The following is a 14,687-nucleotide window of genomic DNA, read 5'->3' as shown; positions in this document are numbered from 1 at the left end:
CGGTCTTCAACAGTGGGGAATGGAATCCTACTTTTCTGATAAAAGAGACATTAAATCTTTCCTGTACTCTGAACAACTCACCAGGGCTGGCACTCTGTTTTTCAGTTACTATCCAAAATTCCCTCTTCTTTTCCTCGTCAGTTGAAATCTCATTTAGTTCAAACTTTCTTAAAAGATTTTAAGCAAACTTGTCAGACTATACTTGTTTAATCTCTGCTTTTTCTAAGCCTGTGTACAAGAATCTTTAAAATACATGAATAAAAAAGACAAATCATGATAGTAAATAATCTTTCTTTGGGCTTATGAGAAGAGCACACATCTAACATGCTTCTGGTCATATGGAAATGTGTCTTTACCTAAGGAGTTTCATTGTTTTTGTTTAATTCCTTCAAAGGCGATTAGTAGTGATGTAGCCAAATGAACATTCACCCACTGTAATCTGTGGAGAGCTTGTAACAACTTTTAGCAAAGATTATTCTTCCAGCATTCCCTGCAGACTGCACTATGATACTGCTCATCCTCAGGAAGGGTGGCATGGAAGACTCATAACTCAGGCTTAACAAGAGCAAGGGGAAGCAGGAAGGAAGGAGCCATGTGAATTCTTTGTATGAGCTGCAGCCCTGCAGATTTTTTTCTTGATGCATGAGAAAAACGCTCATGCAGAGCTGACAGCAATCCAGAAGCGCTCTGCAGCAGCTGCTCCCATAACAGCAGCAGTGGGAGTAGGTGACAGGCAAAAGCTATGTGAAGAGAAGCTTCTGGAAGCATTAGATTCCCCAGCCCACATTTTGGAAGGAGCTAGATAGATCTCCATGGTGGGGTAAGAGCACACTGCTCCTCTGCAGATGTGGGCACTGCTTTCTGCTGCAGCTGCTGGGAGGTGTTCAGAGGAAGATGCTGACTGTGATAAGCTTGCCTGGCCTTCTAAGAAATAGGAGCCGTGGTTAAACACCTGCCCTCCCATCACCCCAGCACCTTTAATAGATAATTTTACTACTGGTATCTTAAAATGAGCACCTGCAAGCCTGCAGCTGTGCTCTTGTCACCAAAATCAAACCACCATGACCTGAACTTCCAGGAATTTGGGTTTGATGCTGACCCCACCAAGGTTTCCTCTAAGCCTGCCCTGCCCTCCTTGCCTCACCCTGTGGGGGGGGGGGCAAAACTTCAGGCCCAGAAGAACTGCTGTTCCCCCCTCTGCATCCTGGCAGCCCACAGAAGGGGACTTTCTGATGTGCCAGGCTTTTTGCAGCCATTTGCAAGGCATCTATTTGATAAAGCTCGTGTAGCACTGCCTCTTTGCAGCATGTTAATATGAGGAGAATTTCACAGATACAGCTCTCGCCGTGTGTGGTTAGGGTTTTATGCATAATACTAGTTTTCAGAGACTCAAGAGCACATAAGAGAAAAATACCATTTAGATCATGCCATAGAACATTAGCTGGCAGCTAATAGATATATATATAGCTGCAAATGTTTACTTTGTGACAGATAAGCAGGAGTCTTGTGTCTTCCTGGAGCCTGACTGGAATTCAGATATTGACTTTTTCTCCCCCACAACACATATTTGATCATATAATACTTTTGAAACCTTGGGCAAATATACTACTGCAATTTAAACATTACATGAGTCAAACGTACCCGTTACCATGAATTGAAAACCACAGCTCAGAAGAACTCAGATCTTAAGCAAATATTTTAATGAGGAATCAATCTTTATGACACTCATTTTCTCAATAGTTCACCTGCTGGTTCTGAGAAGATTTCTGTATACAACAACACTCTTATAGCAATTCTTATTATTATTTCCATTGCAGGAGCCTGAAGCATTTAACATCTGTTCATTATTTACCCAGCACGAGGTACATGGCAGGAGCAGCCAGCTGTGCTCATCACATCACAAAAGTAAACCAAGGCACGGAGAGGCAGTTCCTCATAACCAGTCTCAATGGCTCACATGATGCTAGAGCAATCTGCAGAAGGCAATGAGGCACCCAGGGATGTGAGAGCAGTTTCCAGAGTTAGGAAATAATCAATAGCAAGATGAGACATCAGGGTCACCTCTGCTGACAGCAAGGCAGTCTCTGTAGGTTGGACCCCCTGTCAGCCTCTGAGAAAATGCTCAGGGAGGGAGTTTCTTGACAGAGATATCAAGTGGACTCAAGTGATGATTTTTTTGTTTGTTTGTTTGTTTTTGCTTATTTTAAGATCTAAAAAAAATCCCACATGGATTCACCTTGCCATGGGAAAGTATTTTTCTACGTTAAGTGTTATGAATCCTCCTTTTCTGTCCTCAAGGCTGTATTTTAAGATATCGTGACGTTATTTCCTCAGCAACAAGTCAGTTTCCTGATCCAAGATGATTTCTTCACTTCCATATCAAATCCAGTGCGATTACTTTTACTTTTACTTCCAATTTGGTTTTTTTACACTGCAATAACACAAACATCTTGAATTATTCTGAGCTTTTTGGAGTGTTGGCTGTTGTCACATCCTGACTAGTAAGAATGGACAGAGTTTTATGAGTGGAAGTCTGCCAAGAGGACAGTATCCATGAAAGCAACAGAGGGATGCTCTAACATCCTCAGCACTGCTAGCTCCAAAAATGATGGGTTTAAATTACACTTTTCTTCAGCAAACAGATATTTTGATAGCAGTGAAGAGTACGTGGTCAATTAAAACTATTTACAGATCCTTTGTTTACTTTAACCAACAAACCAATGAGAGATTCACCCTGGTCATGAAGCCAAGAGAGAGTGGGTGTAGGTAATTGCATTTGCTTTCCTTCCAAAATAACTTTGGAGTAGCACAAACGTAATGCTTATCTCAGAATATCCATCATACTTTTTGTTCACTGAGCCATTTATCTTGTCATACATAAAACTGTAGATATTCAGCATGTTTTGTTTTGAACCCCATTCACTCCATCCCCCATTTAAAAACTGTTTGGAGAAGACCACCAAAAACACAAAGATACTGCACTAAAAAACTGAGTCCCCACAACGTGGTTTCTGTGGCTGATGAGATGACAGTATTTCTGCTGCTATGAATCCTTTCTAGGAGATGTTTGCCAAAATACACGCTAGCACAGGAAACAGAACTGACTTCAATTCAGTTATCTGAACCAATATTGTAACAAAACAGCACCTACTTTAGAGCAATCTACAGCAGCACAACTATAAATTTATGGATATGGGTTTTTTTAATTAAGTTCTCCAGTACTGTAAGAGAATCATTAAATCAGAGAATCACCAAGGTTGGAAAAGACTGCTAGGATCATTCAGTCCAACCATCTACCTACCAACCAATATTTCCCACTAACCTGTGTCCCTCTAGACTTTTCATATACACCTCCAGGGATGGTAACTCCACCACCTCCATGGGCAGCCTGTTCCAGTGGCTGACCACTCTTTCCTAAAAGAAACTGGTCCTAATGTCAAACCTGAGTCTCCCCTTTACTTCGTACACACTTCTGTGTCAGGCACCATTTTGCTGCCATCTGGCACATGGCAACAGCGTGTAATGGAATACTGTCAGGAAGATTCATCCTTTACTTCCACTGACGTCCACATCTAACTTCATAGGCCAATATAATAAAATAGCAGGCATTAATTTCAGAGCAGCTTTCATTAAATATGTAATATAATTCACGTACATAAGTAACAAAACTTATTTTAAGCTTTAATATTTTTTATTAAAGCAAAAAAAAGGTATCAAAGACAACACAGAATCAGTGGGATATTTGACCCTGTTTCTGTGACACTAACACATCAGGCTGGTTCAGTGGCAGTGGCTGCAGTTCTTAGTGAGATCTCAAGGTATTCGTTGGAGATTTCTGATGAAATTGTACTCTTCCTGCACTTTATCCTTGAAAATAGCTGTTCACAAACACACGTGCTGCCTAGAAGAAATAACATGAAGGTTTCCATAAGCATCAACATTTCCATGGCACTTCCCACTGTCAGTACGATGAATACGTGACTTCTGTTTCCCAAAACCAGATTATCATGCAACTGGGTAAACTGAAAAGAAGCTGGGACTTTCAGCACCATCAAGCACCATCAAGACAAGTTGTTACCTGCCAGTACATAAAAACTGATTTTGGTAGCATGCATTTGAGCAGCTGCACATTGTCTTCTTCCTCATTGGATGAAGGCTTTGTCCAAAGGCTTCAGCTTTGTCTGCTATTGCAAAATGATTCTGGATTTTGCCCAGCTGCTGGCTCAGAAGTGATTTCCATCCACTTCTCTCAAGATACTGCAAAGTCAAACAGCAGCAAGAATAAAAGACACCAGGCCTATCGTGCAGGGGATGGGGAAAATAAGCCCAGCGTGGGCCCTGACACAATAGCCTTAAGTTCAAGAGCTGATCACAAACTCTAGACCAGAGTATTCCTTCCTGAAATACAGAGTTCTGTGAAACAAACATATTCTGTGGAAAATTAAATGGTGGTGGTATTTTGACGGGATTTTTTTCTTAAAAAATATCTTTGATATTTAATTGGTATTTAAAGGTGGATTTTTAATTAATTTTCTTTTTTAAATGAATCAAGCAGCTTTAATTTCTGTTACAGAATTTTCAAACTGAAGCCTCCAGATTTCTCTGTCCTCAAGAAATGCTGCTTGTTCTGATTTTCTGTCTCTCATACTTTAATAAACCTGAGTAATGAAGGACACAGTCTGTGTATCAAGCAGAGGACTTACCAGAACCCACCAAAGCTCCCTCATGTCCAAATACACCTTCAGCCCTTGCCAGCACAATGCATTAACAGACTTGGATTTCTTTCAGATGATTCATCAACACCTTTCCCTCAAGTCTTTACTCCAAAACGGGCCTGTTCCCCTTCCTTGTCCTCCCAGCCCCAAAAGTACCAGCTTGTACCACTCTTTCCTCTTCCCCTCCTTCCCAACTGCTTTCTGTTTCTGAGCACTGTTTACTTGGTTCCCATGCTGTGAAGACAAAACAGACCTTTTCCAATGGTTTTCCTTCATCAGATCACTTTTGAGTCCTTGCTGTTAGTTAGAATATAATCAAAAGCCAGGATCCCTGAATGCAACACAACCTGAAATTCCTCTTTTGACACAGCTCTTGTTGCAGCAAGAAAACCACAAAATCTTGCTACCAACACAGCCTCAGACAATAGCTGATGAGTTGAGACTGCAAGTGTCTCCTTGGCTGTTTGAAACACAACTGTATTAGAGGCTGGATGTAAATGATGCACGTATGACATGTAACAGAGATACCCGTTTGTGCAGAGCAAACATGGAAAGGGAATTCTTGTGTGAAAGAAAGAAAGAAACTCTCTCACTTGGACAGAGAATAGAGAGGTCAAAATCAAAGCACTTAAAATGAGTGAAGTAGTTGAAGCATAAATCTGAATAATAAGAAGAGGTATGTTGTGCTCCCATAGACATATTTAATTATTACTGCTTCTCAGGTCATTTTAAAATAACTAATTTTTCTAGAAGAAGATGTTAAGTGGTTGCAAATTAATTACGGTTCTGCAGTTCCTTCAGGAGCTCCATCTTCATGGATAAAACAAACCACAGATGTTAAATGATTCACCTACAAGGTATTCAGACACAAACAGAAACTGCTGCTAATTTTGCTTTTCCCATCAACCAATATTAGCAAAAAGACCAATGCCTCCTGGCAACCAGAGCACAATACCACTTTAAAAAGAAGAAATTCTCCTACGGATGCAATGTTCACTCCTTTTAAATGAAAAGAAAGCTTTCCCTTAAGCCAAATCCCTTCTACTTCATGGAAACCCCTCCTAGAGCCAGTTTTACACATCTGAGTTCTAAGTCTCTTAAGCTCTAATGTTTAATTTTTTTTCGCTCATTTCTTGATAAGAGAGGTACTACTTAGAGCAGACCAGGGGATAAAGTGTTATCAGAAACAAACTGGGGCAGAGCCAGATGTTCTCATAATTCTGGATAGGCCATACACACCTAGATGTGATTTTGGGCAAGCAGACATCTTCTAGTCTCTCGTGCTATCAACTATAAATTATTTTTACAATTCATAAGTGCTCCAAGGCATTTATCAGACACTGTTCCATACAACTTGCATTCAGACTGAAGAAATTCACAGTGTTCCTCTCACACCATAGCTTCATAAAAGAGCAGTCTTTCAACCAAGCTTTCTATTCTGGATCTCTCTTTCTGCTCCAAAGGAGACTGCAACAATTTATGTGCACCATTCTGTGACTATTCTCAAATCTTTTTCAGTTAAGCTGGGTCGTATCTGTAGGCTCCTCAAGAAAGCGCAACAGTTTTTGCCTGAATAATTATATTTGATAATGCTCAGGCTCTATTTTTTTCTTTTCTGTGATCAAATTTGCTTTCAGCAAACAGTTTTGTTTTTCAGATTTTCTAGTACAAAGAATTCAAACCAGCAAGATGGAAACACCTTCATGAAATTACTGAGAAAAGTCATGTAGTAATACTGTGAATGAGTTCCAGGAATTACTGAAAGTCACTTGCTATTTATTGCCTCTCAATACAGTAGTTGAGGTTTTCCGTCAGTAGCTCAGTTGTGCTAAAGCTAGAAAAACAAAATACAATTTGCATGCTTTATAAATGCTTTCTTCTTCTGGCTCAATTTGCAAAAAGCAGTGACCTGGTTTTCAAGCAGACATTAGGAAAATGGGAGAACCTTTCTTTATTCACTTTCTGGCCAAACTGCTTGCAAAAACCAACCATGAGAGCAGGAACAGGAGGATTAGCATGCAATCGAAAGGCAACTGCCACAATTCTGCCACAATCTCAAACAAATTCTGTTTCTGAAGAGATGAAAGATACTATTCGATGTTCATTTCAGCCTGCAGCTGCTTGTCCACATTGGCGAGGCAGAGCCCCTCACCTTCACAAGGACAAGGGCAGTTCTGCGGTCCCCTCTACTCTTAGGGTAATCAGCTCAGACTTCAGTGTGGCTCTCATGCTCCCAAGGAAGTGACTTTTTCCAGATGAACATATCAGTGCTTCAGTTCCTTACTGAAGCATGCACAGAATCTCAGGGTGGCATGTGTGACTGAGGACCACTTGATAAGCAAAGGCAAATTTTTTCGTCTGTCTGCCAAGACCTGTGTGGACATTGTACTCAAGGTCTTGTGCTCAGAAAGAACACCTACATAAAGAACTTGCTGAGGAAGGAGTGACAGTGGTGCAGATTTTTGCTGTGTTGACGGTATATTTGAGTGATACAAGTCACAGATCAGAGAGAGACAGGGAAAGCTGAACTGTGAAAGGAAAGATTCAGTTGGATGCTGTCTGTGTAGAGTGTCAGCATTACTTCATTATAATCTGGATGACTGAAAAAGGCAATTAATTCCCCAACTGAATGTTTTAAACAGCAAATCACTCAAAAACTGCACACTTCTGCAACTTCGCCTTATACGTATTAAGCGTGAAGGGAAATGGAAGGTAAATAAACTCAACCACAATGCAGTTTTAGCTGCTGCAGAGGATTTCTCAAAGACTGCTAGAAGAAACGTAACATTCTCATGTCCTAGAAATAAAAGAAAAATGCAGAGTCATCCACTGGCAGACATGCCCAGAAAACAAACAAACCAGAAATGTGTCATCTGTTGTTTGCACAGAAGAAAGAAGATAAGCAGAAGGAGTAACTCACAGCGTGTTCTCAGAGCAGCCCTCTCATCAAGAAACACAGGCTAACATTAAAGGATTACATTACTCGTGAACTTTGTGTACAGTCGCTATTACGTTCTGCAGCATTACTCAAGTCATTTAAGGAGACCACTCAATTTGAAATGCCTCTGGTTTTGGAATTACAATTGTTGGTTAGTATGTAATATTTCCTCTTTACTGATATCTTGTTAGCAGCAAAGCTTTTGATCCCAGAGTTTCTAAAACAGGATACAAAAAAGAAAAAAAAAAATCAAGTTAACAAAAATGAACTTTCAGGTGCACTTGTGAAGTATTTTGTGTACTTTGTATGGCGCCAGTTCCTGGAAGACTTGGTTAACTCCTGTGGTACATACACTTTATGACACATATTGAGGAATATTTCAAGAACGCCCTCCCACGATCATAAAACAGCTGTCATTGTGGTGCTGGAGGAGGAAGAAAGTTATATCTTTATAACCAGGGCAGTGGTAAAGAGGACTTGCAGATTGTGGGTGCTTCTACCAGATAAAAAAAGCTGCAGCTTAAGCAAAAATGCTAATCTTTCTTTCTGAAATGCTAATGTTTAATTATTTAAATCTTAATGCTGTTAACAACGGTGTTATGGGAGGAAAAAAGTAGAGAGGTCAAAAATGTTCTTCATTTCTTCACTCTTTTCCTGGAGAAATACCAATGAAATACACAATCAGAGGCAGAAATGGGAGCACAAGTTCTGTCTGGCTGGGAGACACACACGATTCTCCACATCTCAGGCACAGCAAAACCCATTCAGCAGGAAACACTCAAGACGTCTCACCAAGTACCTGCCATCCGTCTGAGAGGGGAAACCTGGATCAAGACTCAGTCAAAATCAGTCAAAGAAAAGAATTTTACCACAGCTTTTCACATCTCTGTTGAGAATTTGGAGAATGGAGGAGAGAATCAAAAGCCAATTAAGTAGTGCCCAACTTGGCTTCTTTATCTAACTCTGGAAGAAATCTGTCTGCACAGGTTCTGAATAGCTGTGCCTTTCCAGTTGGTTTGCATCCTGTAGGATCTTCTACCCGAAGGAGCCTTCTCCTCTCTAGAGTATTTCACAGAATCATACAATGAATCATAGCATCATAGAAAGGTTGGGTTGTAAAGGACCATTAAGATCACCTAGTTCCAACCCCTGCTATAGGCAGGGCCACCTCTCTCTAGACCAAGTTGCTCACAGCCCCATCCAGCCTGGCCTTGTGCATTTCCAAGGAAGGGGCATTCACAGCCACACTGGACAATCTTTTCCATTGTGTCACCAACCTTGCAGTAAAGAATTTCTTCCTAATATCTACTCTAAACCCATTTCCCCTCATCCTGTTGCTACATGCCCATATAAAAAGACCCTCCCCAGCTTTCCCATAGGCCTCCTTCAGGTACTGGAAGGCCACTATAAGGTCTTCTTGGAACTTTCTCTTTTCCAGGGTGAAGAACCCTAGTTCTCTCAGCTTGTTCCTATAGGGGAGATATTCCAGCCCTTTGATCATCTTCATGGCCATCCTCTGGACCTATCCCAACTGCTTCATGTCTTTCTTGCACTGGGGGCTCCAGAACTGGACTCAGCACTCCAGGTGGGGCCTCACAAGAACAGAGCAGAAAGGCAGAATCACCTCCCACAACCTGCTGTGCTGGTGACACTTGTCTTGATGCAACGCAGGATATGGTTGGTCTTCTGGGCCACAAGTGCACATTGCCAGCTCATGTTGCTTTCAACAACCAACACCTTCATATCCTTCTCCTCAGGGCTGCTCTCATGCCGTCCTCCACTCAGCCTGTATAGCCTCAGTTCTTGAGATTGCCACAATCCAGGTGCAGGATCTTGCACTCAGCCTTGTTGAACTTCATGAGGTTGGGGTGGGCCTGCCTCTAAAGCCTGTCCTGGTCCCACTGTATTGAATCCCTTCCCTCTAGTGTGTTGACTAGACACTCAGCTTGGTATCTTGCTGAGGGTGCACTCAATCCCACTGTCCATATTGCCTACAAAATGTTAAATTGCACTGGTCCCAGCACCAATCCCTGAGGAACACCACTCATCACCAGTCCTCCTTTGGACGTTGAGCTGTTGATTGCAACACTCTAAGTGCAACCATCCAGCCAATTCCTTATCCAGCCAGTGACTCATACATCAAATCTATTTTTCTCCATTTTGGCAACACAGATATCATGTTGGACAGCATTAAAAACTTTGCACAGGTCCAGGTAGATTACATCAGTTGCTCTTCCTTTATCCACTGATACTCTAACTGCATCATAAAAGGCCACCAAGTTTGTCCGGCATGACTTCCCCTTGGTGAAGCTATGTTGATTACCACCAATTACCTCATCTGTATTTTCCATGTGACTTAGTAGGACCTTCAGGCAAATCTGCTCCGTGACCTTGCCAGGCACAGAGGTGAGACTGACTGACCTGTAGTTCCCCGGATCTTCTTTTCTTCCCTTCTTTAAAATGAAGGTTGTTTCCCTTTTTCCAGGCAACGGAAATTTCAGCAGAATGCTATGAACCTTTCAAATATGATGAACAGCATCTTAGCAACTTTATCTGCCAGTTCCCTCAGAACCCATGGATGGATCTCATCGGGTCATAGAATCATAGAATCACGAGGTCGGAAAGTACCTACAAAACCATCCAGTCCAACCGTCCTCCTGTTACCATTGCTACCACAAGCCACCAAACCAGATCTCGTAGCTCCTCATCCAGACGCCTCTTGAACACCACCAGGGACGGTGACTCCACTACCTCCCTGGGCAGCCATTCCAGCGCCTGACCACTCTTTGAGAGAAAAAGTCCCATGGTCTCATGGATCTTCAGGTTCATTAGATGGCCCTGAACCTCATCTTTACTTTCCATGGGCAAATTTTCCTAGAGGCTTGATGACTTTTGAGAGTTGCCTCTGTCGCCTGGCTCTGTGAGATTTCACTGGTGTAGAGGTGATCCAATAATGACTAGTCTAGTAATATTGGTCTAGTAATGACTGGCAATGACCAGGCTTTTTTCTGTGAAATAACTTTGTTTTTTCTTTCATAAGCACAGACAGGCAGACTCCAGCAGTAACAGCATGCCAGACTTGGTGGAAGAGATCTGAAACACTGCAGCCTACCTGCCTCTGGGGCAACTCCTTGATGGGACCTCAAGCTCAACAGAACTTTGAGGTGGATTTGATTAAACATTTTAGTATAACAAGCTCCCCAAAGAAATCCAAAGGGCTTTCTAACTCACACATCCAGTTTTATTTTACAAGATTCTTGCTCTTTTTTTTTTTGCAGGTCTAACCAGATACTAAGCATCTTTCAATGTCCAGGTCAACATCTCCCAGAGCACATGCAGTTGCTCCAGAAAGAAGCAAGATTTTTATCTCTCTTCCAAGTGTGTCCATGCAGCACAGCTGTTCTTATAAATGAGCTTAACATATGAGCTGAGAGCAAAAAGAAATAAAAAGTCCCTGCTCACAAGCCCCCCAGATTCACAACAGGAAACCACTAACAGAATTTTCCCCTAGAACACTCTGACAGAAAGTCTTTCAGTAATGCTGGGTTTCATGGGTTTTACTATTGAGATGTATTTTCATTGAAATAGTATTAGTTTCTTAAGTTTTTATGTTAGTCTTCAATCAGTTTCTTTCTTTTTTTTTTTTTTTTTTTTTTTTTTTTTTTTTTTTTTCAGGTATTAATCTTTTTGACCATGAGGCAAATTATGACTACACTAACATGTGTGAAACCCAGAGCTGAACTAGATAACATTGCAAGGCCATGAGAAAGCTGTCCCATCTTGAATGCATGTAAAATGCCACAGATCCCAGTAGAAGAGCCGCTGGTTTCAGGTCAGAGGGATGCTCAAGAGGATGTAAACAAAAGAATTAAGCAGCTCTAAAATTTCCTACCTAGCATGCCAGCACTACAAAGCCAAGTTAGTATGGGGCATGCTAAGGAACGCTGTATTGAAACCACCCATGTACAGGCACTGAAAGGGAAACAGTCAGGCACGTGTGTCTGATCTCAGCAAGAGTTGCCATCAACATCACTATATCTCCTGCAAGAAACACCTTGAATCCTATAATCTAACAGACTATTTCTTACCTTACAGTATGATTTTCCTATGAAATTGCATGAAGAACCTTGTGACCCAGCTATAATATGAAACAAAAAATGCTACTAATAAATCAGTGCAGTGCATGAACCTGGTCACAATCTGTTGATGTTTTCATTACTTCTGTAGTGATTTTTGGGTACTTCAAACTGACCAGAAAAGTATGGCTGGTTATGATTTTTTCCCATGCAAACAAAATCTATAGAAACAATGTTGTAACTGGAACTCCTTTGTCTTTGACCAAAACCGCATCATTCAGTACAGTACTTCAGAGACACCAAGTATCCCTGTGAATCCCTAGTTACTCCTTCCAACAACTCTAGTGAAATAAGAACAAACACTTGCAACTAATGGAATAATTTCAAACTGATTCATTTATTCAAGACCACAGAACGTAGAGTGAAATCAGTCCCATTTCCCAATCATTCCTTCTGTTTTTATGACTGACACATACAGTTAAACTAGTAGTGCTTTTAGATTTTATAATAACTATTGATCATGGTTAACAACTGTTGACCTCATCTCTACTGCTTATGAAGACAGTGAGCTTGGATTATCTGCTAACATCACTACCCAGCTAAAACTATTGCAAACTGAAAACAGTAAGTCTAGACCCTCTGCTTTTATTTATTTATTGGCACAGATTCTCCAGCTTTTAAAAACCTGAAAAATGCCCTACTTTTCTTTCAGTCCCTATGCTTCTGCTGTAAGTAATTCTTATTATCTGTTCCTGCAATTTTAAGCATTTATTCTTTGAAATTGCCATTAATCCCCAACATAGCTTAACATGTTTGATTTTATGTTCCTTGTTCTAATTTGCATTAAATGCTCTCTCCTGGAAGAGAATTATTGAGGTTGTAGTGATATCTGACAAGTGATTTTGGCACAAGCCACCCCACACTGAGCCTCGAGCTTCTCATACTGTCCTGTCAGGTACCAGTGTCTTCTTGTCAAATGTCTCATTGTTTCAGCCTACAGCTCAGCCACAGATCTAAAACCAAAGATCCTTAAAACACCTAAAACAATGCTACATTTTTTTCACAAAGCGGATTTAGAGTTAGAAGAGGAAGCGTGTGAGATGTTTTATCCCCTCCTGTTGAAGCTGCTCCGGTCTGCAAGGGCAAAACAGAAACATAAACCCTGCTTCTTCAGCCATGGTTGACACATTTGGCTCTCCCATGTGTTTCAAGATACAGACTTTTTTTTCTGGTAATGCATAAGAAGAATTTCAGAAATGAAAATCTGTGCACCAGGGGTCCTCAGATATCTCTAAGGCTAAAAAACAACTAGGCAAGGATCATCAGAACATAAAACTGGCACTTAAATAGCCATGCCATCTTACCCCAGTTATTCCCAAGTGATCAGCTGGTGAAAGCTGTAGAAACAGAACAGAACAGGCTATAACAAGATCATCTGCATCTCCCTCCAGCAAGTGTGTTACTGCTTAGGGAAATCTGAGAAAGGCTTCAGCACCACAGAACTGCAATTCTCACTGAGCTGCAGAAGAATAATAACTAGCCTGCAAGGTATGGATTCAGTCAGCAGCTAGTTGGTTTTGTTTCACTATTATCCAGCTCCTATCTCCTTTACATGGTGAGATAAAAATGAATAAATAAATAAAATGGTCCTCAAGTAATGATGACCCAATCCCTTATGCTGTACACTGTGTTAAGAATTTTTTGTTAGACTCAAACTGCCTTTTCCTACATGCATAATGTGCCCGTGGCACTCTAAAAGCAAACAGAGAACTGCATCCCAAACTCCCTGTGTTAGTTAGTAGGGGACTGATAAAGTATTCAGGTGGGAAACTGTTGGCTGGTTAGATAACCAGCATCATAACCAGCTAGCAAGCCTAGGCTTGTTTTCAGCAACTGAGAATCTGTGCAGAATCTGATGACACAGCCACACATGCTCTGTCCCGGAGCACAGCCTTGACACTTGTTAACTCACCACCCCTATTTTCTCAGCACGTAGATACACCAAAATGTATCACTCAGAACAAGACAGTATCATGGTGTTTGCTCAGCTGTGATTGCAGTATCTGTCCTTGTCCAGCTGCCAACAGAGGCAAGAACAGATTCTAACTCTTGTCTCTCTGGCATGGCTACGGGACTGATAAAGAAGAGACAGCTACAATAAATAAATAAATAAATAAAATGCTAGGCAACCTAAGGGAAGAACCTGCCCATAAATGTAGTTTCTAGTGATCCTGACCCATCGTTGCGTCTAGCATGGAAAAACACAGGTTTCATGTTGGACAGGAACACTGTCACAGCAGCTAGTGAGTTATCTTCTGTGGGGAGAGGAGCCAGAACCTGCCGCACACAGTTAATTTGTTTGGAGTTTTGATCTATAATCTGACATCTACTCTTTGAAGTTTGTCTCCTTCCAGCTGTATCACCAAATGTTCCATGAAACAAAGCAAGAATGGCAAAAAAAATAACAAAGAAGTCAAAAAAGAGAAAGATGGATGGTTTCAGAAACAGGTGTGTGAGGGGAAAGCTGGAAAGAAAGGAGCCTTCAACACATTGCTCAGAAGCATTAATTTTCACATGTGATGGTTTTCAAGCAGCCATTCAGAAAAACAATTTATTCCTTGCTTGCCACTCCACATGGCGAGTTATACAGTTGTTCTGAGATGTTTCACAGAGCATGAAAGAGAGAATGTAAGAGAAACTTCGGTGCTGGGGAACCAGAAAGAAAATGTGACCAAAGTTCCAAAGGCAGCTGGTGAATTTTGGCACTTATCTGGGTACTCGCAAGGCCTGGATTCCACAGCAGCACTGCGCACGTAGAGTCAGCAAGGAATGAGGAAACAAACCCCTGATACAAAAAGAGAAGGCAACACCCTGTACTGTGTGGTCACTCGACAAAAAAGAAGCTCCTGCACCTACAGGTGGAACCTGCCTTGCTGTTTTATGGCGTGCAGTGCCTGA

Source organism: Excalfactoria chinensis, chromosome Z (assembly GCF_039878825.1).
Source record: "Excalfactoria chinensis isolate bCotChi1 chromosome Z, bCotChi1.hap2, whole genome shotgun sequence".
Taxonomy (NCBI): Eukaryota; Metazoa; Chordata; class Aves; order Galliformes; family Phasianidae; genus Excalfactoria; species Excalfactoria chinensis.
Note: the sequence above shows the minus strand (reverse complement) of the source record.